The sequence below is a fragment of the Nycticebus coucang genome, chromosome X, assembly GCF_027406575.1.
Source record: "Nycticebus coucang isolate mNycCou1 chromosome X, mNycCou1.pri, whole genome shotgun sequence".
Classification (NCBI taxonomy): Eukaryota; Metazoa; Chordata; class Mammalia; order Primates; family Lorisidae; genus Nycticebus; species Nycticebus coucang.
In genome coordinates, this window is record NC_069804.1 from 55126341 (window position 1) to 55153454 (window position 27114).

Below are 27114 nucleotides of genomic sequence, written 5' to 3' on the forward strand. Positions count from 1 at the left end.
AATTCAGATGTGAAACCATCTGGTCCTGGGCTTTTCTTTTTAGGGAGGTTTTGTATGGTTGATTCTATTTCCGAACTTGATATGGGCCTGTTCAACATTTCCACTTGATTCTGGCTAAGTCTTGGAAGGTGACGTGCTTCCAAGTATTGGTCAATTTCCTTCAGATTTTCATATTTCTGAGAATAAATTTTCTTGTAATAGTCATTAAGGATTTTTTTGATTTCTGAGGAGTCTGTTGTTATTTCGTCTTTGTTGTTTCTGATTGATGAGATTAGAGATTTTACTCTTTTTTTCCTGATTAGGTTGGCCAAAGGTTTATCTATTTTATTGACCTTTTCGAAAAACCAGCTTTTTGATTTATTGATCTGTTGTATTATTCTTTTGTTTTCAATTTCATTTAATTCTGCTCTAATTTTGGTTATTTCTTTTCTTCTACTGGGTTTGGGGTTGGAATGTTCTTCCTTTTCCAGTTGCTTGAGATGTCCCATTAAGTTGTTAACTTCCTCTCTTTCCGTTCTCTTGAGGAAGGCTTGCAGTGCTATAAATTTCCCTCTTAGAACTGCCTTTGCGGTGTCCCAGAGGTTCTGATAGTTCGTGTGTTCATTGTTGTTTTGTTCCAAAAAATTGGCAATTTCTTTCTTTTCTTTTTTCTTTTTTTTTTTTGTAGAGACAGAGTCTCACTGTACCGCCCTCGGGTAGAGTGCCGTGGCATCACACGGCTCACAGCAACCTCTAACTCTTGGGCTTACGCGATTCTCTTGCCTCAGCCTCCCGAGCAGCTGGGACTACAGGCGCCCGCCACAACGCCTGGCTATTTTTCTGTTGCAGTTTGGCCGAGGCTGGGTCCGAACCCGCCACCCTTGGCATATGGGGCCGGCGCCTTAGTCACTGAGCCACAGGCGCCGCCCGGCAATTTCTTTCTTAATCTCATCTCTGACCCAGCTATCATTCAGCATAAGGTTATTTAACTTCCATGTTTTTGTATGAGTATGCAGATTCCTGTTGTTACTCAGCTCAAGTTTTATTCCATGGTGGTCCGAGAAGATGCATGGAATAATTTCTATTCCTTTAAATTTACTGAGGTTAGACTTGTGACCTAAGATGTGATCAATTTTGGAGTAAGTTCCATGGGCTGATGAGAAGTATGTGTATTCAGTTTTGTTGGGATGAAATGTTCTGTAGATGTCTGCTAAATCCAAATGTTGGATGGTTAGTTTTAAATCTAAGATTTCTTTGCTCAGCTTCTTGTTGGAGGATCGATCCAACACTGCCAAAGGAGTGTTGAAATTTCCGACGATTATGGAGCTGGAGGAAATCAAGTTGCTCGTGTCTGTTAGAGTTTCTCTTATAAATTGAGGTGCATTCTGGTTGGGTGCATAGATATTAATAATTGAGATCTCATCATATTGAGTATTACCCTTAACAAATATGAAGTGACCGTTCTTGTCCTTCCTTACTTTTGTTGGTTTAAAGCCTATTGTATCTGCAAATAAAATTGCAACACCTGCTTTTTTCTGATTACCATTTGCCTAAAATATGGACGACCATCCTTTCACCCTGAGTCTGTATTTGTCTTTTAGGTTAAATGTGACTCTTGTATACAACAGATATCTGGCCTGAGTTTTTGTATCCATTCAGCTAACCTATGCCTCTTTAGAGGACAGTTTAAGCCGTTCACATTAATGGAGAATATTGATAAGTCTGGTGAAGTTTTGGGTATCGAGTTTTTCAAAAGTCCAGTGGCCATTTTTAATCCTTTTGCCAGTGTGGAAATTGGAGTTTGATCTGAAGTTTCTGAGTGAGTTTACTTTTGTGGTATAGGATTGGGTTGGTCATTATGGAGGATAGGTCTGAGAATATCCTGAAGATCTGGTTTTGTTATGGGAAATTTCTTCAACATATGAATGTCATTAAAGTATTTAATTTCTCCATCATAAATGAAACTCAGTTTAGCTGGATACAAGATCCGGGGTTGAAAGTTATTTTGCTTTAGGAGATTAAAAGTCGGTGACCACCCACTTCTGGCTTGAAAAGTTTTAGCAGAGAGATCTGCAATCATTCTAATGTTCTTCCCTTTGAAGGTAATGGTTTTCTTTCTCCTGGCAGCTTTGAGGATTTTCTCCTTCATATTAACTTTAGTGAAGTTAATTATGATATGCCTTGGGGATGTCTTATTGGGGTTGAGTCATGCTGGGGTTCTGAAGCTGTCCGCTATCTGGATTTCAGAATCTCTAGGCATGTCTGGAAAATTCTCTTTCATAATTTCATTCAGAAGGGCCTCTGTGCCCAGTGAGGCCACTTCATCTGTTTCTGGAACTCCTATGATTCGGATATTCGCCTTCTTCGAATTATCCCAGAGCTCTCTGAGTGAGTGATCCGTTTTTGCTCTCCATTTCTCTTCCTCTTTGAGAGTTTGGGAGCGTTCAAAGGCTTTATCTTCGATGTCAGAAATCCTTTCTTCTGCTTGCTCCATTCTGTTACTGAGGGATTCTACTGTATTTTTCATATCTTTGAGGGCTGCAAATTCTTGCTTCAGTGTGTCTAAGTCTTTGGTGGTTTTGTCTTTAAATTCGTTAAATTCTTGAGACAACTTTTGAATTTCTCCTCGAATTCCTAATTCCACTTTGTTAATCTTGTCTGCAATCCAAATTCTGAATTTGATTTCTGACATCTCAGCCAGTTGTTTATGAATGGGATCTTCAATTGCATCTGCCATATCTTTCCTTGGGGGGGTTGATCTATTCTGATTATTCATGTTACCAGGGTTTTTCCGCTGATTCCGCCCCATGGTTGTTTTACTCCCTCTGATTTTTTCCCCTGGGGCTTTGTCGAGGGCCCGTACAGTGTTGTGGCCTGAGAAACTGGGGCCCTGTCTGGTGTGGTGGGGCTAAATGGTTCTGCCTTGTTTTCAGCTGGTTTCTGTTCCACCCTAGTGAAACAGATACTTTGGATTGAAGTCTCAGCTGTGGAGAAATATAAGCAATTAAGTCACCCTGCCCCCCCACCGGCAAACAATTGGAAAAGAAAAATCAAACCTTCCTACCACCGTGCACCTAGGACACCACCTGATTTGTCCTTAAGTGATTGGTTCAGTTCAAAAATGTCCAAATCAGTTGTCTCAGTCTGCACCTGTCTTGGGTGAGAGAGTTTAAGAGGTCTCTGGGAGGGGCGGCGCCTGTGGCTCAGTGAGTAGGGCGCCAGCCCCATATGCCGAGGGTGGCGGGTTCAAGCCCAGCCCCGGCCAAACTGCAACCAAAAAATAGCCGGGCGTTGTGGCGGGCGCCTGTAGTCCCAGCTGCTCGGGAGGCTGAGGCAAGAGAATCGCGTAAGCCCAAGAGTTAAGAGGTTGCTGTGAGCCGTGTAACGCCACGGCACTCTACCCGAGGGCGGTACAGTGAGACTCTGTCTCTACAAAAAAAAAAAAAAAAAAAAAAAAAAGAGGTCTCTGGGAACTGGATCACAGGGGTCTGGTGACTACTCTGGTGTGGCTTGCTCCAGTGCTGCGTGGAGTCAGGAGAAGCCACCCAGCCTATAAATCAGTCTGGGAAGTTTGCTGCCTCCTTCCCCACCTTGCACCACTTCACACCCAGTCACTGATAGCCCTGCAGTTGGCTGACCCAGTTGCCTGTAGTGAATCGGTACTCCAGGAGTTTGTACCTGCCTGGATCACAAGGAAGTCTGCCAGGCCGCTGCGCTCTGCCTCTCTCCAGCAGGAGGAGGTGAGGCCTGACAACCTCAGGCGCTAGATGAAGGTTGAGGGGTTTTCACTCAGGTCCAGTCTCACCCCTGATTAATGTTACTGACAGAACAGAACAGAACAACTCTGCGTTTCCCCTGCAGAAGATAAGCTGAATTGAGTTCCAAATCAGGTTGTCTTTGCTCTTGTATTGTCTATAGGCTGACGATTCCCTGAGGGCCAGGTGCGTCTTAGGTTTAGTAAAGCGGACCTCTGGGTCAGCCCCACCCTGGGAGTTTCCCTGGTTTGCAAGTTTATGTTGCCTCAGGCAAACTCAGAGTCACTGTTTGCCCAGGGAGACAGGGGGTGTGGCTTCAGAATATTCTGTAGTGAGCCGTATTGCTAGCAAAAGAGGGCTGCTGCCTTATGGCTCAGGCAACCGTTGTTCCGGTGTAGCTCCCCTCTGGCCAATCGTCCTCTCTCCGCTCCATACCCCAGAGTCTGCACCGACAGGCTGCAGCCCAGCACTGTCTATACCCCTCGAGCAATCGCCCAAGTGTCTGGACCTCTGGGGGACAGGCCTCCAGACCTTGGAGCTTGAGAGCAGAGGGGAGCGCGGGGAGCGCTGGAAGCCTGGGGTTGCGGGCAGAGAACACACACAGCTTTACACAGTTTTATGCCTGGCCGTATTATCACCAAAAGACGGCTGTCGCACTGTGCCTCAGGGAACTGCCACTCTGGTGCAGTCCCTCTCCGCCGACCCACCGGGACTGGCCTCCAGACCCCAGTGTGAGCGAAGGAGAGCGCTGGGAGCTCAGAATTCCAGGTAGAGACCATATACAGTTTATACAGTTTTATGCCTGGCAGGAGGACGCCATGGCACCCCAGTAGGGGAGGTAGGTCCAGTTTTTAGAGGGTCTCTCCCGTGGAGTGTAGTGGGAGGACCTTTGAACTCTGCTCGGTTGTTTGTGGGGCACTCTGAGCCGTTCTCATGGGGGAGGGGACTCCCGTCCGCTTGGTGATGGATTTTGTACCTTTTGTTTGTATCCTTGTGGTCGCAGCTCGCCTCAGCGGGGTTGACGTGCGTTCTACAACCTTCTATCTTAGTGCAGCTCAAATCCACCAGGTTACTTGCTGAATTTTTGTCCTTTAACTCTCCTTCTGAACGGGAGCCTCTGTGGAAAGCTGGCTTCAGTCAGCCATCTTGTCTCCTCCACATTTATTTTTATTATCCTTCAAATAAAACACATACTAAATATTTTTGCATGTGTGAAAAACATCACAATAAATAGAAAATTAATGAAGTTCATGCATCCTTTTTCTGTGTTATTTATAACACGAGCCAGAAACTTGGGAGTCACTCTTGACCATGCTCTCACCAACCAAATCCATTTAATTATCACTTGCTATCCTGGCTGAAGCCACCTTTGAAGCACTAAAATCCATTCCTGCCCCTTAAACCACTGCTCTAATGCAATTTCCAAACTGCAGCCCAGGAAACACCTTAAAACAGGGTTAATTTCATCTCTCTTGCTGTAGAAGCAACAGAAAGATAAGTAAAGTGCCCAAGGCTATGTGGTCAGGAGATGGCAGAGGGAGGATTCAAATCCTGCCAGTTTTAGTTAGGAGTCAAGGTCTTACCCACCCACCATCCCACCTTGGATAATGCTGGAAAAGGCTCAGCACTGCCTCGCATAGGGTAACCTGGGTAAAGACAGATTTATTTCAGTCACCACCTCACCTCCTTTATCTAACTCCCAGTTATCCAGGAGCTCAAACCACTTTCCAAGAACTGCCTTCCTAACACCCCTGCACTATGACAGCAAATCCTAGTATCTGCTCTCCCAGTACTTCATACATTTCTACTAACATATGTCCTCCCACTAGACTGTGACCTCTACAAGAGCAAGGGCCTGCTTAGCCCACTGTTTACAGTGCACCTTGTCCATCCTGGTTCCTGTCCATTCCTCAGTGAATGATAGGTCACCAAAGACAAGATCTCTCATCTTTCCTTCCAACAATGGGCAATCTGGTCTCTGACCCCACCCTCAGGGCTGTGTGTGAGCCAGATGGGGGAGGAAAGAGACCAGCCCTGGCCAACCAATCCAAGATGGCCTGCTCCATGGAAAAGAATGAGAGATGTCAGATACTCAAGACCTCAATCCCTGGGGCTGGTGAATGGATCACAATCAAGCCCCTTCTGCCCTTGAGTTTCATTTTTATTTTTCATTTATGCATAAATATTTATGCTTAAATCTTTAATGCATAGGCTGGCTGGGCACCAGTGGGGATGCAACTGGGGGTGGCTGCACTCAAGCACTGGGGAGCTGGGCCAGGCTCCCCCAGACTTCAGCTTTTCCTCTTCAGGGTGTGCTGAGCTCTACTTCCCCTGCCACAAGACAGCCAGGGGAAAAGGAAACAGCCCCAGTAGATTTACCTTCTCCTGTACCTCTAGCAACATCTTGTGTCATCTCAATCCTAGCAAGTCCTGGGCTCCAAGCATCTCCTGGAGGGGGACTGAGGGCTCAGCACAGCCTAAACTCCTGCCTCTGTTTTTTAAATGATGCCTTCGCCCCTCGTTCTGGGCCTGGGTGGAGGGCACCTGGGTGTCTACCTCTGGTACACTGAGGCCATTAATGACACAGACCAAGGCTGCCAAGCAGGACAGGGTCAGGGTAGGAGTACAAGGGCAGAGGAAGGCATGACCAAGGCTGTGGGGCTTTCCCAGAGGCCCAGAATGGTCTTCAGAGGATCCAGTTTCTGTCCTTGGTAGCACTGAGCATTCAGAATCCTCTACTCCAAAACAGGTGGGGTGCCTGCAGGCACCTCTGAACCCCTAGTGTGCTGCACAGGTCATAACCATGTACCACAAACAGAAACTCCCATGAGTCTTCATGTCTAACTCAGGCACCTCCCTGAGAAGTCTGTCCTCCCTGGCACATCTTGTAGTTGTCTTCATACTCCTCACCATGGGTCCCCACAGCCTTGGAGCTCTCTGTGTGGTGGGCTCAAAAAACACTTACTGATAAATGGAACTTGCAGCTGGCTCTCCTCTGAGCAGTTGCCAGATCCAGTGTCCTCAGTCTAGAATCCTCTTCCCTCTTCTTTCAGCTGCATCAGTTTATTTCAACATTTGAGGGATTATTAGATGTTATTGCATTAGTGGGTTCAAGGGTCACCTCTGCCAGAAAGCCTTGCTGACCCTCCTCTTTGGTAACTTCTCTTCCCCAAGGCTATTGCACTTAGTGGGGGGGCCACTCAGCCCCTAGGCCAAGATGATCCCTTGAGCATAGAAACCAGACCTGATTCATCATGTCTCTGTGCTTGGTGCAAGTTGGGTTCAGGAAACACCTACAGAAGGCACCATCTCTTAGAGGAGAGACCACCTCTGGATCAGATATGTCTACACTTGATAACTTGGTCAAGTTCTCTTCTCAGGCCTGCCAAGTCCAGAAACAAGGTTCTACAAAGTACCTCAGTTGCCATGTTAGTCAACCCCCAGGGCAGAACAGGGCAGGATTGGCCCCTTAAAATCTGGCACTTGGTTTTAGGTACCTGTGGTGGGTGGTGGTAGTTGAGGAGGCTTGTCCTTATCTTCCCCAGTCCAATGTCCTCCTCAAGTCACTAAAGAGACGAGCCATTAAGAAGCAGGCAGAATTTGGGGGAGGACCACCCAGCTCTCTCTCATGCACCTGTGGGTCTGAGGGTCCTGGCGTCTGCTGATGAATCTTTCAGTGTTGCCTGAGATGGTCAGATTTCATGAATTTTTGGCCACAGTGCTCACATTTATATGGTCAATAGCTAGTGTGTATCTGCGTATGTTGTGCAAGCTCATCAGAATGGTAGAAAGCCAAGACACAGCCTTCCCAAGAGCATTTGTAGGGCCTCTCACTGTGGCCCCACTTCACGTTCTGTCTTAGTGCCTCAGCAGACACCCAGGGGCTCCCAGACATCTCTTCTTCCCCCACTAAAGTGTTGAATGCCAGGTACACCATGGTTCCAAAAGGTGAGTTCTCCATTGTTTCCAGAAGCTGGAGGCATGTCCAAGGACATTAACTTCTCATTACCCTGAGTAGACAGGTGTGCAACCAGCCACTGGCTCAGCTCCTCAATCTGCTCCATGGTAGCCTGGGGTCGGGATCTTCTCTGCTTTTATCTTTCAGGTTTGACTCCTGGCACTGGCTTTGATACTTGGAATTTTGAGGTTCAGGGAATTTGGTAGCACAGTGTATTGGGAGAAAGGGAGATTTTGGATGGTAGATTGATTGCCTCAGTTGACATTTTCTTGGAAGTGGGTGGGTGGGTTTGATTGAGAAAATTTGGGCTTTGGGCTTTTGCAGTGATCATGGGGAAAAAAAAAATCTTTCCATGGGTGCACGTCTATTATTAATTCTCTCTGTTCAGGACTTGGCACCCATAGCACAGTGGTTATGGTGCCAGCCACATATACCAAGGCTACTGGGTTCAAACCCGGCCTGGGCCAGCTAAACAACAATGACAACTGCAACAAAATATAGCCAGGCATTGTGGTGGGCGCCTGTAGTCCAGGTACTTGGGAGGCTGAGGGAAGAGAATCGCTTAAGCCCAAGAGTTTGAGGTTGCTGTGAGCTGTGATGGCACAGCACTCTACCAAGGGTGACATAGTGAGACTACGTTTCAAAAAAAAAAAATTCTCTGGCTTGGTGCCTGTAGCTCAGCAGCTAGGACGCCAGCCACATACACTGGAGCTGGCGGGTTCGAATCCAGCCTGGGCCTGCCAAACAACAATGACAACTACAACCAAAATATAGCCAGGTGTTGTGGCAGGCACCTATATTCCCAGCTACTTGGGAGGCTGAGGCAAGACAATCACTTGAGCCCAAGAGTTTCAGGTTGCTGTGAGCTGTGATGCCACAGTGCTCTACCGAGGGCAACATAGTGAGACTCTATCTCAAAAAAAAAAAAAACTCTCTGCTCAAAAGAAAGATTATGATAAAGAATAACTTGGAGTAATAAGTCACAAGATAGAATTAGAGAATTGTGGAATTTCCAAATGACCCTTCAGAGGTATAGCTTTCTCTGTATCTTTCTCACCTGTTACGATCCGCTCCCACCTCCTGCACTGCAATACCAGTCTAATGAACAGTTTGTGAAGTGAATCGTAAGTATGTACTCACGCATAACAAAGTATGCTCTAGGAAAAAGCAAGTTCTAATTTGTGGAAAAAGGATTAAATATTTCTGTTTTCTGAAAAGAAAAAAAAAGAAAATATAGGTTCATATTTGTAGGAATGAGTTGTAATTATCTATTCCTGAGTGAAAAATTTTCCTCAATTCTGCTTGCAGTTACTGACAGGAAAAAAACAAACATCTTTCTGAAAACATGAATTTATTTCAAAGCTAAATATTACTTTGTTCAGATCTAGTTGAGGCAGTTTTAATATTAATATCCCTCTTTGGAACATTTGACCTTTGTGGGTGCGCCTCACTGAAATCATTTCTTTTTTTTTTTTTTAAGTGTATATATATCCTTTACTTTATCCTTTAGCATACATATCCTACACCTTTACAAATCTAAGACTGGATTATAAAAATCCATCACACCATGCTTTCCCAAAACAAATCAGAACTTCAATTTCCAATACTCTTAAAAAAGCACTATTAACACACTGCAAATCAGAACAAACCAAGGCAATTCTGTTACATAAATTAACCCATTTATTAGTAACTTGTGTTGTCTGAAAGGGTTAGAGCTTCTATTGGTCTTTCAGTTCCTTCAGTCTTCTAATTGCAGACTTTACTGTAACAGCAGAAGTGGTGTTGTAGGTCCAGGCACCACCAGCTACTGTTTTCATGCAGGAACCACAGTGCCAGATCCCCACAGCTCATCTCTTCATCTTGGTTTTGCCACAGAAGGAGCAAGTGTACTTGGCGTGCTGGCTGATTTCTATCTTCTTCACCATTTTCCGGAGGGAGGCACCATAGCGGGTCCCGTATTTACCGACGATCCCGACCTTCTTGGTGCGTTTAGCCATGTCTCCACGAACCAGGCCCGAGCCCAGAAAGCGAAATCATTTCTTTTCTTTCTTTGTTTTTTTTTTTTTTTTGGTAGAGACAGAGTCTCACTTTATCACCCTTGGTAGAGTGCTATGGCATCACACAGCTCACAGCAACCTCCAACTCCTGGGCTTAGGCGATTCTCTTGCCTCAGCCTCCTGAGTAACTGGGACTATAGGTGCCCACCACAACACCTGGCTATTTTTTCACTGCAGTTTGGCCGGGGCCGGGTTTGAACCCACCATCCTCGGTATATGGGGCCGGCACCCTACCCACTGAGCCACAGGTGCTGCCCAAATCATCTCTTTTTTTCTAATGCATCCGAGAAAATGGATTCAGTTTATTGATTGAGGAATTAAGTTTTACTCAGATATTGCCCCCCTTATATTTTGAAAAGAAGTATCATGATTTACACATTTACATGCCTTCATTTAATGACTATTCATTAAACATGCATCCATTCAACAAATATTTATAGAGTGCCTACCACATACCAGGCACACCATACTATGTGCAGGGAATTGAACCAGAAGCAGTACAACATCCACATCCTGGGTGGAGAAATGTGATGAACTAGGATTAGGAGATATGAAAGGCTGGGGTAGGAGTATGGGTTGCTATTTTATTTGGGGGTGGTCAGAAAGCTTGTCTAATAAGATGACATTTGAGCAGAGACCTACAGGAAGTGGGGGAGTGAGCCTTGGGAATGTTAGGGAGAGGAACATTCCTGGCAGAAGAAGTTACAGCAGGGATATCAATGTGGCTTGAGCAGGTGAAGTCAGAGAGGTATGGGATGGGGCCAGATCATGGACGTCTTTGTAGGCAATTTTATTTATTTTTTATTACTTTTTGTTGTTGCTTTAGGCCATTTTAAAGGTGTTGGCTCTGGGTGGTGCCTGTGGCTCAAGGAGTAGGGCGCTGGTCCCATATGCGGGAGGTGGCAGGTTCAAACCTAGCCCCGGCCAAAAACCACACACACAAAAAAATAAATAAATAAAGGTGTTGGCTCCTACTTGGAGTAAGATAGGGAGCTATCTGGAGGATTTAGTGAAAGGAGTGAAACATGATCTGACTTGCATTTTATTTTATTTTATTTTTTATTTTTTACTTATTTTTATTTATTTTATTTTATTTTTGAGACAGAGTCTCACTATGTCACCCTTGGTAGAGTGCCGTGGCGTCACAGCTCAGAGCAACCTCAAACTCTTGGGCTTAAGTGATTCTCTTGCCTCAGCCTCCCAAGTAGCTGGGACTACAGGCGCCCGCTACAACGCCCGGCTGTGTTGCAGATATCATTGTTGTTTAGCAGACCTGGGCAGGGCTTAAAACTGCCAGCTGTGGTATATGTGGCCCACACTCTAACCATTGCCAAGCTAAGAATGTTTTGTTTTGTTTTGTTTTGTTTTTTGCAGTTTTTGGCCGGGGCTGGGTTTGAACCCGCCACCTCCGTTGAGCCAAAGGTGCTGCCCTTATTTTTTATTTTTATTTATTTATTTATTTTTGTTTTTGAGACAGAGTCTCAAGCTGTTACCTTGGGTAGAGTGCTGTGGTGTCACAGCTCACAGCAAGCTCAAATTCTTGGGCTTAAGCGATTCTCTTGCCTTAGCCTTCCAGGTAGCTGGGACTACAGGCACCTGCCGCAATGTCTGGCTATTTTTTTTTTTTTTTGGTTGTAGTTGTCATCGTTTGGCGGGCCCAGGCTATGTTCTAACCCACCAGCTCTTGTGTGTGTGTGGCTGGATACTAGCCGCTGAGCTACAGGTGCCCAGCCTTATTATTATTATTATTATTATTTTTTTTTTTTTTTTGTAGAGACAGAGTTTCACTTTATCACCCATGGAAGAGTGCTGTGGCATCATACAGCTCACAGCAACCTCCAACTCCTGGGCTTAGGCGATTCTCTTGCCTCAGCCTCCAGAATAGCTGGAGGTTATGGCACCTGCCACAACGCCCGGCTATTTTTTTTGTTGCAGTTTGGTCGGGGCCAGGTTTGAATGCCGCGCCCACGGCATATAGCCGTAGTGAGGCAGTGCTGTCCGCGTTATAGAACGACGGGAAGGTGGTTTGTGCTCCCCGGAGCTTTGCCCCCAGCGCCCCCAGTATGCACAGCATCAGAAATGTTGCCTAGCATGCTCAGTTACCCGCTTAAGTTTAAAGATTGTGGCGTCTACTCATGTGTTTGTCATCCTGTACCAGAAGTCTGTTTGTTCTGATAAATTGTCAATATGTACTTTCCTAAGAATGAGCACAATGCACTACTAATCCAGATAGAGCACAGCCTTGTGAGCTGCTAGACTCAGTGGCACCAACAATGAGCACATAAAGATGTTTTCCCACCAGTGAGCTAAGACGATAAGCCCAAGGACATGAAATACAAATTATCTACATAAGTTACAAAGTCACTGAAACACATCCACCCACCATAAAGTCCTGTTCAGAACATCTTGTTTCACCAATTGTCACGCATAATAAAAATCAATAGGAAAAATAATACTTGTCAAGGAATTTACTCTAAATCAAAATTATAATTATCAATAACAATAAGATCAAATAGTAAATGTAGAATTAGTCAAGCATTAACATAAAGAAGATGTCAAGCTGTTCTAAAAAGATAATAAGAAACTGAGATAGGAGAAAGCGGGCAGAGTTGATTAATAACCGCCACCCTCCGGAAGCAGAACGTTAAAACATAACAATGCATGATAAATCACACTTGTAAACGCAAAGATAACCCGCACACGTAAGCAAAAAGATTGCATTATGTAAGCTCTGTAAAAATGTATAAATACCAACATGTGTACCCAATAAATTCACAGCTGCATACTCCAACCCGTAGTGTGTCAGACTGTCTTTCCTGCGCCGACCTCTCAACTTTCCTCGTTCCTTCTCCCTGCACTCCCTCGGACTGAAGGCCACCGACAGGGCGGTCCGTTGCATTTGAACCTGCCACCCTCGGTATATGGGGCCAGCGCCCTGCCCACTGAGCCACAGGCACTGCCCATTATTATTATTTTTTAATTACTACTATTATTTTTTGCAGTTTGGCTGGGGCCGGGCTTGAACCCTCCATCTCTGGTATATGGGGCCAGCGCCCTACTCCTTGAGAAACAGGTACCACCCTATTTTAAAAAATTTTTTGAGACAGAGTCTCACTGTGTTGCCCTTGGTAGAGGGCTATGGTGTCACAGCTCATAGCAACCTCAAACTCTTTGGGCTTAAGTGATTTTCTTGCCTCAGCCTCCCAAGTAGCTGGGACTATAGGAACCCACCACAATGCCTGGCTATTTTTTTTTGTTACATTTGTCATTGTTTAGCTGGCCCAGGCCAGGTTCGAACCCCGACAGCCTCAGTGCATGTGGCCAGGGCCGTAACCACTGTGCTACAGGCACTGAGTCATTGCATTTTTTTTTCTTTTTTTCTTTTTTTATTAAATCATGGCTATGTACATTAATGCAATCATGGGGTACGACGTGCTGGATTTATATGCAATTTGAGCAATTGCACTTTATTTTTATTTATTTATTTGAGACTCACTTTGGTGCCCAGGCTAGAGTACCCTGGCATCAGCCTAGCTCATAGTGTTGAAAGACTTGGGGCAGAACCCCCCACTCAGCCCGGAGCTCTGACCACCCCAATCAACCGCAAGAGACGTCGCTTGATGCAAAAACGCAAGAGGATTTTTATTCCAGTATACTGGGACTTGACTCACAACTCTTTTAGGAGCCGAGAAGTCAAGCCCCGCACAGCAGTTTTTTACAAGCTTATAAAGGCAAAAACTACAAAGTAGGCGGGAATAGCAGACATGCCAGGGGCTCTAATAAAGTAAGAGAGAATACACACACCTGGGACTCTAACTAGATAAGAAGAACTCTAGTTCACTATTCAACTGTCTTAAGACAAGACTAACAGTCAAATATTTGCTTAATAGTAAACATTTGCTGCAGCTCCTGGGGCTATCTCCTGGAACAGTTACAAAAGGTCACATTCCTATGGTAGGGAGCGAGAAGTGGTCACATTCTCATGGTAATATTTTCTTTCAGTGTCATACCCAGCAAAAGGACCCCTAAAGGCCCTTAACTGTCTAGCCTGAGTCCCCGCACATCTCAAACCCTCACTTGGGTTAATTCTGAGAACAGGTTTCAATACAAGGAAGTTCCCTGAGTTCCCAAGAACTCCGAGCAACAGGTAAAACAATGGTAGAACTTACCCCAACCCCTAGAAATGGATAAACAATGGTGGAAAGCTTACTCAAGCAAAACTTCCCAAGCCAAGTTTGTCCCCATGCCAGTCGCCACGGAGTCGCCACGCTGTAGCCCCCTGACTGTAACCCCACCCCCCTGAGCTAACCGGCCACGTTCTGCTTCTGTTTTTGCTTGGCTTGCCACATAGCACAAAAAGAGTATAAAAATCACCCTGCTGCTTTCTTCAGCGCCGTTCTCCCTTCGGGCGGCAAGCCGCCTGCGCAGGTGTAATAAATCACCATCTTATTTATACCTGAAGTGGGGTCCGAGTCTTTCTTCCAGGTGGCAAATGAGTACAACTACAGCAACTTCAAACTCCTAGTCTCAAGAGATCCTCTTCCTCAGGATCCTGAATATCTGGGACTACAGGTGCCCTTCACAACACCTGGCTAATTTTTGTATTTTAGTAGAGATAGGATCTCACTTTTGCTCTGGCTGTTCTGGAACTCCTGAGCGCAAGTGATCCTCCCACTTTGGCCTCCCCGAGTGCTAGGATTACAAATGTGAGCCATCATGCCTGGCCCTGAGTTACATTTTATTTTATTTATTTATTTTTTTGAGACAGAGTTTCACTGTGTCACCCTTGGTGAAGTGCGTGGCATCACAGTTCACAGAAACCTCAAACTCTTGGGCTAAGGGATTCTCTTGCCTCAGCCTCCTAAAGGCACTGGCCAAAATTCCCAGCTGTTTTTAGAGACCAGGGTCTCACTCTTGTTCAGATTGGTCTCCAATGCCAGAGCTCAACTGATCCACCCACCACAGCCTCCCAGAGTGCTAAAATTACAGGCATGAGCCACTGAGCCCAGCCCCTGGCTTGCATTTTAATAAGAACCCTGGCAGCTACCTATAGACTAAGAGAGAAGTAGGGGAAGGGGGAACCAAGAAGGGCAACTGGCAAACTATTGCAGTAAGTCAAGCAATGGTTTTTGGTGTCTTGGACACTTGGCAATGGCAGAGGTAAGATGTATTCTGGAATTATTATTTTTTTTTTGTAGAGACAGAGTCTCACTGTACCGCCCTCGGGTAGAGTGCCGTGGCGTCACACGGCTCACAGCAACCTCTAACTCTTGGGCTTACACGATTCTCTTGCCTCAGCCTCCCGAGCAGCTGGGACTACAGGCACCCACCACAATGCCCGGCTATTTTTTTGTTGCAGTTTGGCCGGGGCTGGGTTTGAACCCGCCACCCTCGGCATATGGGGCCGGCACCCTACTCACTGAGCCACAGGCGCCGCCCTATTCTGGAATTATTTTGAAGGTAGAGGTGGAGGGATTTGTTGATACATTGCATATAGGGTGTGAGGAAGATAGGAATGACTTCAGGGGTGCCCAGTGACTCATACCTACAATCCTAGCACTGTGAAAGGCTGAGGCAGGAGGATCTCTTGAGGCCAGGAATTCAAGACACCAGCTTCCACTCTAGAGAGAGCCTGTCTATTAAAAAAAAAAAAAAAAAAAAAGAATGACTCCAAAGGTTTTCAAGAGTTAGGATCACCTGGAGGAGCAGATTTGGGAGGGGAAATTGGGAGTTCAGTTTTTGTTCTTGTCAAGTCAGAAGTTTATGAGATATGTATAGATGTTGAGTAAATGATTGGAAATAATTAAAGATCAGGGCTCGGCGTATGTAGCTCAGTGGTTAGGGTGCCAGCCACATGCACCCAGGCTGGTGGGTTCGAACTTGGCCTGGGCCCTCTAAACAATGACAACAACAGAAAAATAGCCAGGTGTTGTGCCGGGTACCTGTAGTCCCAGCAACTTGGGAGGCTGAGGCAAGAGAATCACTTAAGCCTAAGAGTTTGAAGTTGCTGTGAGCTGTGATGCCACAGCACTGTACAGAGGATGACACAGTAAGACTCTGTCTCAAAATGAAAATAATAAAAAAAAAAATAAACACCAGGAAAGAGATCTGCCTGGAGATACTGTCAACCTTAAAAAAAAAGATTCAGGGGTGACACCTGTGGCTCAGTGAGTAGGGCACCGGCCCCATATACCGAGGGTGAGGGGTTCAAACTTGGCCCCGGACAAACTGCAACAACAACAAAAATAGCCAGGCCTTGTGGTGGGCACCTGTAGTCCCAGCTACTCGGGAGGCTGAGGCAAGAGAATCGCCTAAGCCCAAGAGCTGGAGGTTGCTGTGAGCTGTGACACCACCGCACTTTACTGAGGGTGACACAGTGAGACTCTGTCTCTACAAAAAACAAACAAACAAAAAACAAAACAAGATTCAGGGGTGGCGCCTGTGGCTCAGTGAATAGGGCGCTGACCCCATATACCATGGGTGGCAGGTTCAAACCCGGCCCCCGCCAAACTGCAACAAAAAAAAGCTGGGCGTTGTGGCGGGCGCCTGTAGTCCCAGCTACTTGGGAGGCTGAGGCAAGAGAATCAGCTAAGCCCAGGAGTTTGAGGTTGTTGTGAGCTGTGTGATGCCACAGCACTCTATCGGGGGCAATAAAGTGAGACTGTCTCTACAAAAAAAAAAAAAAAAAAAAAAAACAAGATTCAGGCAGGGCACGGTGGTTTATGCCTGTAATCCTAGCACTCTGGGAGGCCTAGATGGGTGGATTACTGGAGTTTAGGAGTTTGAGACCAGATGTTTGAACAAGAGTGAGACATTGTCTCTACTAAAAATAGAAAAACTGAGGCAAGAGGATCACTTAGGCCCAAGAGTTGGAGCTATGATGCCACGGCACTCTACCCAGGGCAACAGCTTCAGACTCTGTCTCAAAAAACAAAAACAAACAAACAAACAAAACAAAAAACCCCAGAAAGTATGATTCAGTATGGAGTTTATTTTTGCCCAAAGCTTAAGGATGGCTACCTGAGAATACAGATTCAAGTTACTCTGAATATATACTCTGATTAGCAGCAGCTACAGGTGTTTTTTGTTTGTCTTTTATTTTTGAGACAAAATCTTACTTTGACACCCTGGATAGAGTGCAATGGCATCATAGCTCAGAGCAACCTCAAACTCTTGGGCTCAAGGATCCTCCTGCCTCAACCTTCCAAGTATCTGGGACTACAGGCACATGCCACTATGCCTGGATAATTTTTCTATTTTTAGTAGAGACACGGTCTTGGTTTTCGTTCAGGAAGATCTCAAACTCTTGACCTCAATTGATCCTCCCAACTTGGTCTCTCAGAATGCTAAGATGAGCCACCATGCCAGGTCTAAATATGTATCTTTCTTTCTTTTTTTTTTTTTTTTGTAGAGACAGAGTCTCACTGTACCGCCCTCGGGTAGAGTGCCGTGGCGTCACATGGCTCACAGCAACCTCTAACTCTTGGGCTTACACGATTCTCTTGCCTCAGCCTCCCGAGCAGCTAGGACTACAGGCACCCGCCACAACGCCCGGCTTTTTTTGTTGCAGTTTGGCCGGGGCCGGGTTTGAACCCGCCACCCTCAGCATATGGGGCCGGCGCCCTACTCACTGAGCCACAGGTGCCGTCCTCTTTCTTTTTTTTTTTTTTAGAGAGACAGAGTCTCACTTTGTCGTCCTTAGTAGAGTGCTGTGGCATCATGTCACAGCTCACAGCAACCTCGAGCTCTTGGGCATTAGTGATTCTGTTGCCTCAGCCTCCCAAGTAGCTGGGATTACAGGTGCCTGCCACATCGCCTGGTTATTATTATTATTTGTTGTTGTTGCATTTTGGTTGGGGCTGGGTTCGAACACACCACCCTCAGTATATGGGGCCGGCGCCCTACTCTCTGAGCCACAGGTCCTGCCCTTTTTTTTTTGAGACAGAGTCTCACTATGTCACCCTCGGTAGAGTGCCGTGGCTTCACAGCTCACACAGCCTCAAACTCTTGGGCTTAAGTGCTTCTCTTGCCTCGGCCTCCCAAGTATCTGAGACTACAGGCACCAGCCACAATGCCCAGCTATTTTTCTGTTGCAGTTGTCATTGTTGCTTAGCTGGATTTGAATCCGCCAGCCTCAGTGTATGTGGCTAGCACTGTAACCACTGTACAATGGGCACTGGGCCTATATCTTTTCATCATAGAAAAATAATTTGATTGTTCTCATATTTCAATTGGGAAGTGTATTGGAGGACTAACTAAACTTTATTTGTCTTCCTTGTAATGACATCAGTTGATTTTCCTTCCCTTGGCTGCCCTCCTTCCCTCTTGCCAGTCCTTTGGGCTGCCGTAACAAAATGCCATAGTGACCAGGCATGGTGGCTCATGCCTGTAATCCTACCACCTTGGGAAGCTGAGGTAGACGCATTGCTTACGGACAGGAGTTTGGAAACAGCCTGAGCAGGAGCAAGATCCCATCTCTACAAAAAATAGAAAAATTAACTGGGCATGGTGGTGGGTGGCTGTAGTTCCAGCTGCTTGGGAGACTGAGGCAGGAAGATACTTCAACCCAGGAGTTTGAGGTTGCAGTGAGTAATCATCAGCTATACTCTATCCTAGGCAATATAGCAAGACCTTGCCTCAAAAAAGTGGCTTATAAACAGCAGAAATTTATCACAGTAGATTTAGATGCTAGGAAGTTCAAAATTAAGGTGCTACAGAGTCAGTGTCCTGGTTCATAGATGTTGCCTTCTTGCTGTGTCTTCACATAGATGGGACAGGGGAGCTTTCTGTATTTATTTTTATTTATTCTATTATTATTATTATTTTTTTTTTGCAGTTTTTGGCTGGGGCTGGGTTTGAACCCGCCACCTCGGGCATATGGGGCTGGTGCCCTACTCCTTGGAGCCACAGGCGCCACCCTCTGTGTCTATTTTTATAAAGGCACAAATCCCATTTGTGAGGGCTCAGTCCTCAGACCAATTATCCCCCAAAGATCCACCTTCTAATATGATTGCATTGAGGAGTAGTTTCTTTCTTTTTTTTTTTTTTGTTGCAGTTTGGCCGGGGCTGGGTTTGAACCTGCCACACTCGGCATATGGGGCCAGCACCCTACTCACTGAGCCACAGGCGCCGCCTCCTGAGGAGTAGTTTCAACATGAATTTTGGGGGAACACAAACATTCAGAACATAGCACCTCCCTCTCTTGATTCCTATAGTATTACTCACCTCTTCTCCAGCCCAGTACACATTGCATGATCATTGATTGTTTTCTGGATTGTCCTTTTTTTTGGAAACAGTCTTACTATGTCGCTGGGTGGAATGTAATGGCATCACAGCTCATAGCAACCTCAAACTCTCCGGCTTAAGTGATTCTTTTGGTTCAGCTTCCTAAGTAGCTTGGATTATAGGCACCTGCCAAGAGGCCCGGCTATTTTGTTGTTGTTTGGCAGGCCCGGGCTGGGTTTGAACCCACCAGCCCTAGTGTATGTGGCTGGCGCCTAGGCGCTGAGCCACAGGTGCCAAGCCTGGATTGTCTTTCTTTTTTTTTTTTTTAGCATTCTTGCAGGAGGGAAAAACTTCTCAAGCAAAACCAAAATACAGAAGCTGTAAGTTTGATTACATAAAAGTTAGCTAGAAGACGAGAAAATATTGTAAGCAAAGTTTTATTTTAAGAGGATGAGACAAAGTATGTAAAACACATTTCACAGAGGGCTAATTTTCTTATGTGGAGAGTCTACAAATGAATAAAAAATGCTAGTAGGAGAATGGACAAAGCCAATATACAGGAAGTTTGTAGGGTGAGAAATGAGTTATGAACACGTGATAATGCGAGTTACAATTCCACTTTTTAATCTGCCAGTTTGGAAAAAAAATCAAAGTTTGACAAAACATTATTGGCAAAAATATAAGGAGGATAGGCATTCTCTGGCAAAATCGATGGAGATGTAAATTGTATCTCTTTTGAAGAGCAATCTGGCCATATTTATTACAATAGCTATCTTTTGACTCAGTGATTCCACTTATAAGCATTTAGTTTACAGGTTTTCTTATATATGTGGCTCATTGGTACTCATGAGCGTGGAATTTGTAAGGAAAGACCAGAAATAAGCAGGAAGCCAGTTAAATAAATTATAATCCATTCCTACAGTAGAGCCCTATTTTATCACTGTGATGTTTTTGAAATATCACCCAATGTATTTTTGTTCTTGCTAAGTCTTTCTCTCATTTTTTCTTTCTTTTTCTTTCTTTTTTATTTTATTATTTTTTTATTAAATCATAAACACATAGACCATGAATACATTTATGCATATGTGGGGCACAATGTGTTGATTTTTTTATACAATCTGACGTACTTACATCAAACCAATCAACATAGCTTTCACCTCATTTACTTGATTATTGTGTTAAGACATTTATGTCCTACACTTGACAGATTTGACTTGTACCCTTGCAATATGCTCCATAGGTGTGGTCCCACCATTTACCCTCCCTCCATCAAACCTCCCCTCTCCCCTCCCTTCCCACTCCATTTCTCTCCTTCATCCTGGGCTATAGTTGTGTTCTATCTTTCATAAGAAAGCATGAGTATATATAAGCTGGTTTCATAGAAGTACTGAGTACATTGGATACTTTTTCCTCCATTCTTGAGATACTTTCCTCAAAGAATATGTTCCAGGTCCCTCCATGTAAACATAAAAGAGGCTGCATAGGGGTGGCACCTGTGGCTCAGTGAGTAGGGCGCCGGCCCCATATACCGAGGGTAGCGGGTTCAAACCCGGCCTCGGCCAAACTGCAACCAAAAAATAGCCGGGCGTTGTGATAGGTGCCTGTAGTCCCAGCTGCTTGGGAGGCTGAGGCAAGAGAATCGTGTAAGCCCAAAAGCTTGGAGGTTGCTGTGAGCTATGTGACGTCATGGCACTCTACCGAGGGCGGTAAAGTGAGACTCTGTCTCTACAAAAAAAAAAAAAAAAAAAAAGAGGCTGCATAGTATTCCATGGCATACATATACTACAATTTATTAATCCATTCATGGGTCGATGGGCACTTGGGCTTCTTCCATGACTTGACTATCACAAATTGAGCTGCAGGGAATAATCTGGTTCAAATATCAAAGTGATTTTTGGTCTTTTGGATATACTCCTAGTACAGGAATTGCAGGATCCAATGGTAGGTCAATTTTTAGATCCCTGAGTGTTCTCCAAAATTCCACAAGTATGGACTCATTCTTTTTTGTATTATATCCTTATCCCTTGGGGGCTGAGCACCAGCCTGGACTGATGTGATGAGGCAGATGTGTGTTAGGGGAAGACTTTGGGGTTTGCGGAAGCCTTTGGAGTGCATCATTTACACCTTTGCCTATCCAAGAGCTATTTCCTGAATGTCTACTACACACCTGAAACTGTGAAATAAGACTGGGAAGTCTCTTACCCACTTAGCAGTTACAGAGAAGGGGTTTCTGGGCTTTCATGGGATAACTCCAGGAGCCATGGGAGAATCTGAACTTGGGGTCAAGGAAGGAGTCCTGTGGAAAACAAAGTCTCACTTAAGATCTGAAGGCTGGCTCGGTGCCTGAAGCTCAAATGGCTAAGACGCCAGCCACATACACCAGAGCTGGCGGGTTCGAATCCAGCCCGGGCCCACCAAACAACAATGACAACTACAACCAAAAACTAGCCAGGTGTTGTGGCAGGTGCCTATAGTCCCAGCTACTTGGGAGGCTGAGGCAAGAGAATCGCTTAAGCCCAGGAGTTGGAGGTTGCTGTGAACTATGATGCCACAGCACTCTACCCAGGGTGACAGCTTGAGGCTCTGTCTCGGGCCGGGGGTTGGGGGGAGATCTGAAGGCTGGCTCAGCGCCCATAGCTCAGTGGCTAGGGCACCAGCCACATACAACGGGGCTGGCGGATTTGAGCCCGGGCTGGGCCTGCTAAACAACAATGACAACTACAAAAAAAAAAAAAAATAGCCGGGCATTGTGAGCCTCTCAGCTTGAGAGGCTGAGGCAAGAGAATCACTTGAGCCCAAGAGTTTGAGGTTGCTGTGAGCTGTGAAGCTACAGCACTCTACTGAGGGTAACATAGTGAGACTCTGTCTCAAGAAAAAAAAAAAGAGAGAGATCTGAAGGCTGGACAGGAATTTGATAAATGGGGTGAAAGGATACAAGATCTGGGGGCCAGATTTCTGAGGACACAGTTCGGCTTTATTTTTGCTGCCCATGTGGCCTTGAGGAAACAAGTCACTTAAGTTCTCTGAATCTCAGATTCCTCTAGTAAAATGTGGATAAAAAGAGCTACCTTGTGGATTTGTCGTGAGGGTTAAATGAGATGGTATATACAAAGTGCCCACTATGCAGTATATGCAGTAGATGTTCAATAGGCATCTGATGGAAGAGAGGTGCCTCAGGAAGTCATCAGGACAATCCCCCTGTATTTTCTCTTTAGAGATGGAGTATCAAAAAAAAAAAAAAAAAGACGGAGTCTAAGTTTATCGCCCTTGGTAGAGTGTCATGGCAACACAGCTCACACCAACCTCAAACTCTTGGGCTCAAGTGATCCTCTTGCCTCAGCCTCCTGAGTAGCTGAGAATACAGGTGCCCACCACTGCACCGGGCTATTTTTTGAGATGGGGTCTCACTCTTGCTGAGGCTAGTATTGAACTGCTGAGCTTAGGCAATCCCCCCCGCCTTGGCCTCCCAGAGTGCTAGGATTACAGGTGTGAGCCAGCACGTCTGGCCAATCCCCCTGTATTAAAGCTAGACAGATCTCTCATTTTTTGGTAAAGTCCCAGTTTGAGATCCAATTCACTTTGGCTGTCCTAAATGAATGAACCAAGAGTGGGGTACGAAGGCCTAAAGTGTTCAGCTATTTGTGACAGCTGATCAAACCAATAGGTAGTTACTGCTGAGGCTAGGCTACCAGATGCCAAATAATTTTGTTTTCCAGGCTCGGCACTCGTTGCTCAGTGGTTAGGGCGCCGGCCACATACACTGAGGCTGCCAGGTTCAAACCCAGCCCAGGCCTGCTAAAACAACAGTGACAACTGCAACAAAAAGCATTGCTGTGGCACCTGTGCCTCAGTGGGTAGGGCACCGGCCCCATATACTGAGGGTGGCTGGTTTGAACCCAGCCCTGCCAAACTGCAACAACAACAAAAAAATAGCTGGGCTTGTGGTGGGCGCCTGTAGTCCCAGCTACTTGGGAGGCTGAGGCAAGACAATTGCTTAAGCTCAAGAGTTTGAGGGTGCTGTGAGCTGTGACGAGATGGCACTATACCGAGGGCAACATAGTGAGACTCTGTCTTAAAAAATAAAAAATACTGGCTTGGCGGGTGGTGCCTGTGGCTCAAGGAGTAGGGCGCCAGTCCCACATGCTGGAGGTGGTGGGTTCAAACCCAGCCCCGGCCAAAAAAACCACAAAAAAAAAAAAATATATATATACTGGCTTGGCACCAATAGCACAGTGATTACAGCGCCACTAACAATTATTTTCTAGTTATATATATATATATATATTTTTTTTTTGAGACAGTCTCAAGTTGTCGCCCTCCATAGGGTACTGTGGCGTCACAGCTCACAGCAACCTCAAACTCTTGGGCTTCAGCAATTCTCCTGCCTCCGCCTCCCAAGTACCTTGGACCACAGGTGCCCACCACAATGCCTGGCTTTTTTTTTTTTTTTTCGAGACAGAGCCTCAAGCTGTCACCCTGGGTAGAGTGCTGTGACATCACAGCTCACAGCAACCTCCAGCTCCTGGACTCAAGCGATTCTCCTGGTCTGCCTCCCAAGTAGCTGGGACTACAGGTGCCTGTTCAGAATGGCTGGCTATGTTTTGGGTGCAGCCGTCATTGTTGTTTGGCGGCCCCGGGCATGATTCGAATCTGCCAGCTCAGGTGTATGTGGCTGGCACCTTAGCTGCTTGAGCCACAGGCGCCGAGCATTTTTTTTTTTTTTTTTGAGACAGAGTCTCAAGCTGTTGCCCTCGGTAGAGTGCTGTGGTGTCACAGCTCACAGCAACCTCAAACTCCTGGGCTTAAGCAATTCTCTTGCCTCAGCCTCCCAAGTTACTGGGACTACAGATGCCTGCCACAATGCCCGGCTATTTTTTGTTGCTGTTGTCATTGTTGTTTAGCTGGCATGGGCTGGCTTTGAACCCATCAGCCTCGGCGTATGTGGCTGGCACTGTAACCACTGTGCTACGGGCACGGAGCCTATTTTGTTGTCGTCGTTGTCATTGTTGTTTAGCAAGCTTGGGCCAGGTTTGAACCCACCAGCCCTGGCGGGTGCATGTGGCTGGCTTCCTAACCACTGAGCTACTGGCGCCAAGCCAGTTTTACTACTTTTAGTAGAGACGAGGTCTCACTCTTGCTCAGGCTGGTCTCAAACTTCTGATCTCAAGCAATCTACCTGCCTCAGCCTCTCAGAGTGTTGGGATTAGGGGCGTGAGTTACCTCCTCCCAGGCCAAGTACATACTTTCTCAAAGTTTATAAAACAGGACGGCGCAGTGGCCCTGGCCAAAAACTGCAAAAAAAAAAAAAAAAAAAAATAGCTGGCGCAATAGCTCCCACCTGTAATCCCAGCACTTGGGAGGCTGAGGCAAGTGGATTGTCTGAGCTGACTGGATTGAGACCAACCTGAGCAAGAGTTAGACTCTGGTTTCCAAAAAGTAGCCCCGGTGCCACGGCGGGTGCCTGTAGTCCCAGCTAATCACGAGGCTGAAGTAGAGAATTGCTTGAACCCAAGTGTTTGAGGTTGCTGTGAGCTAAGATGCCATGGCACTCTACCAAGGGTGACCAAAGGAAAAAAAAAATTTTTTTGGCCGGGGCTGGGTTTAAACCTGCCACCTCCAGCATATGAGGCTGGCGCCCTACTCCTTTGAGCCACAGGTGCCACCCTAAAACAAAACAAATTTAAGGCAAGCACCCAAATTGGCATTGATGGTGTGGTACGCCTTATAGGTAGTTCTAGCAGCCTTGCTTAGCAGCCAATGGGAAAATCAGTTTCCTTTTTGTTTTTGGTGGTGGTTGCTGTTGAGACAATCTCACTCTCTTGCCCAGGCCAGAGTGTCATGGTGTCAACCTAGCTCACAGTAACCTCACACTCCTGGGTTAAAGTGATCTTCCTGCCTCAACCTCACAAGTAGCTAGGACTGACTACAGGCACTCACCATGATGTCTGGCTAATTTTTCTATTTTTATTAAGTTTTATTTATTATTATTATTTTTTTGGAGATAGAGTCTCAAGCTGTAGCCCTAGGTAGAGTGCCACAGCATCATAGTTCACAGCAACCTCCAACTCAGGCTCAAGCGATCCTCCTGCCTCAGTTTTTCTATTTTTTAGTAGAGATACGGTCTCACTCTTGCTTAGGCTGGTATTGAACTCGTGAGCTCAAGCAATCCACCCGCCTCAGCCTCCCAGAGTGTGAGAAGTACAGGTGTGAGCCACCACTCCCTGCAAATTTTTCTATTTTTAGTAGAGAGGTTCTTGCTCTTGCTCAGGCTGATTTGGAATATCTGAGCATGAGTGATCCTCCCATTTCAGCTTCCCAGAGTGCTAGGATTACAGGATGGCAGAAAAATATTTTTTTTTTTTGAGACAGAATCTCAAGCTTTCACCTTGAGTAGTGTACCGTGGCATCACAGCTCACAGCAACCTCAAACTCTTGGGTTCAAGCGATTCTCTTGCCTCAGCCTCCCAAGTAGCTGGGACTATAGGCACCCACCACAATGCCCAGCTATTTTTTTGTTGTTGTATTTGTCATTGTCTGACAGGCCTGGGGTTGGGCTCAAACTCACCAGCCTTGGTGCAAGCAGCCAGTGCCCTAGCCATTGAGCTATAGGCACCAAGCCGAAAAGTAAGTTTTCACCAGTGGAAATAGGCCAGATCACCCAAAGCACCAAAGCAGGAATTTTCAACCTTTTTTTATTTCACAACACACTTGAACCTATAGTTAGAACTTCTTCGGCACACTTAAATTATGTTGATTTTAAAAAAAAGGGCTTGGGGCGGCACCTGTGGCTCAGTGAGCAGGGTGCTGGCCCCATATACCGAGGGTGGCGGGTTCAAAACCCAGCCCCGGCCAAACTGCAACAAAAAATAGCCGGGCGTTGTGGCGGGCGCCTGTAGTCCCAGCTACTCGGGAGGCTGAGGCAGGAGAATCGCTTAAGCCCAGGAGTTGGAGGTTGCTGTGATCTGTGTGATGCCACGGCACTGTACCGAGGGCATTAAAGTGAAACTCTGTCTCTACAAAAAAAAAAAAAAAAAAAAAGGCTTGGTGCCCATTGCTCAGTGGTTAGGGTGCTAGCCACGTACACTGAGGCTGGCGGGTTTGAACCTGGCCAGGTCCTGCTAAGCAACAATGACAACTGCAACAAAAAAAAAATCGCCAGGTGTGGCGGGTGCCTGTAGTCCTAGCTACTTGGGAGGCTGAGGCAAGAGAATCGCTTAAGCCCAAGAGTTTGAGGTTGCTGTGAGCTGCGATGCCAGAGCACTCTACCGAGGGTGACATAGTGAGACTCTGCCTCAAAAATAAATAACTAAATAAAAATAAAATAAATTAAAAAAGAGTAACAAAAAGGAACATGCTTACTGTGCTTTGAACTTCTTTCAAAATAATTTAATTAATGATCTTTAAAAATTTTCTTGGCACACCTAACATTCTCACAGCACACCAGTTGAAAATCACTGTGCCAAAAGGACAAATGTATTTGGTAAAGCAGTGTGCATGGCAAGAGGGGTGATCTGCCGTGGGTGTTTGGCAGTGCTTGCAATGAAGCTTCTCCTAATTCCCACTTCAGGCAGAACAAAAGCCAAAATCCATACAGTGGACCTACTGCACACCACCACCTGACCTGATTTCCTTCCACTTTCTCCCTCATTTATTCCCCTGTAGCCACCCTGGCTGCCTCACTATTCCTCAAGCACATCAGCTACTCCAGAGCCTTTTCACTCTGTCTGGACCACTCTTTCTCCATTTAGGTACATGATTCTTCTTTGCTTCCTTCGTATCTTTGCTTAACGGCAGCTTTTCCTTAAGGCCTTCTTCTTTTATTTTTTTTAAAGGTATAAAAAAATTAGCCAAGCATTGTGGTGGGTGCCTGTAGTCCTAGCTACTTGGGAGGCTGAGGCAAGAGAATTGCTTAACCCCAAGAGTTTGAGGTTGCTGTGAGCTGTGACACCATAGCACTCTACCAAGGGTGACATAGTGAGACTGTGGCTCAAAAAAAGTATAAAAAAATTATATTAGGGCAGCACCCGTGGCTCAGTGGGTAGGGTGCTGGCCCCATATACCAAGGGTGGCGGGTTCAAACCCAGCCCCGGCCAAACTGCAACAACAACAACAACAACAAAATAGCCGAGCATTGTGGCGG

The 27114-nt window shown here is 45.9% G+C and overlaps 1 pseudogene across 1 annotated transcript; it reads right to left on the bottom strand.

The window, feature by feature from the left end:
- Window positions 1-9352: 9352 nt before the first annotated feature.
- Window positions 9353-9715, bottom strand: LOC128578254 (60S ribosomal protein L37a-like; annotated as a pseudogene). The gene has a single exon (XR_008377690.1). The product of XR_008377690.1 is annotated as a 60S ribosomal protein L37a-like (transcript).
- Window positions 9716-27114: the final 17399 nt, after the last annotated feature.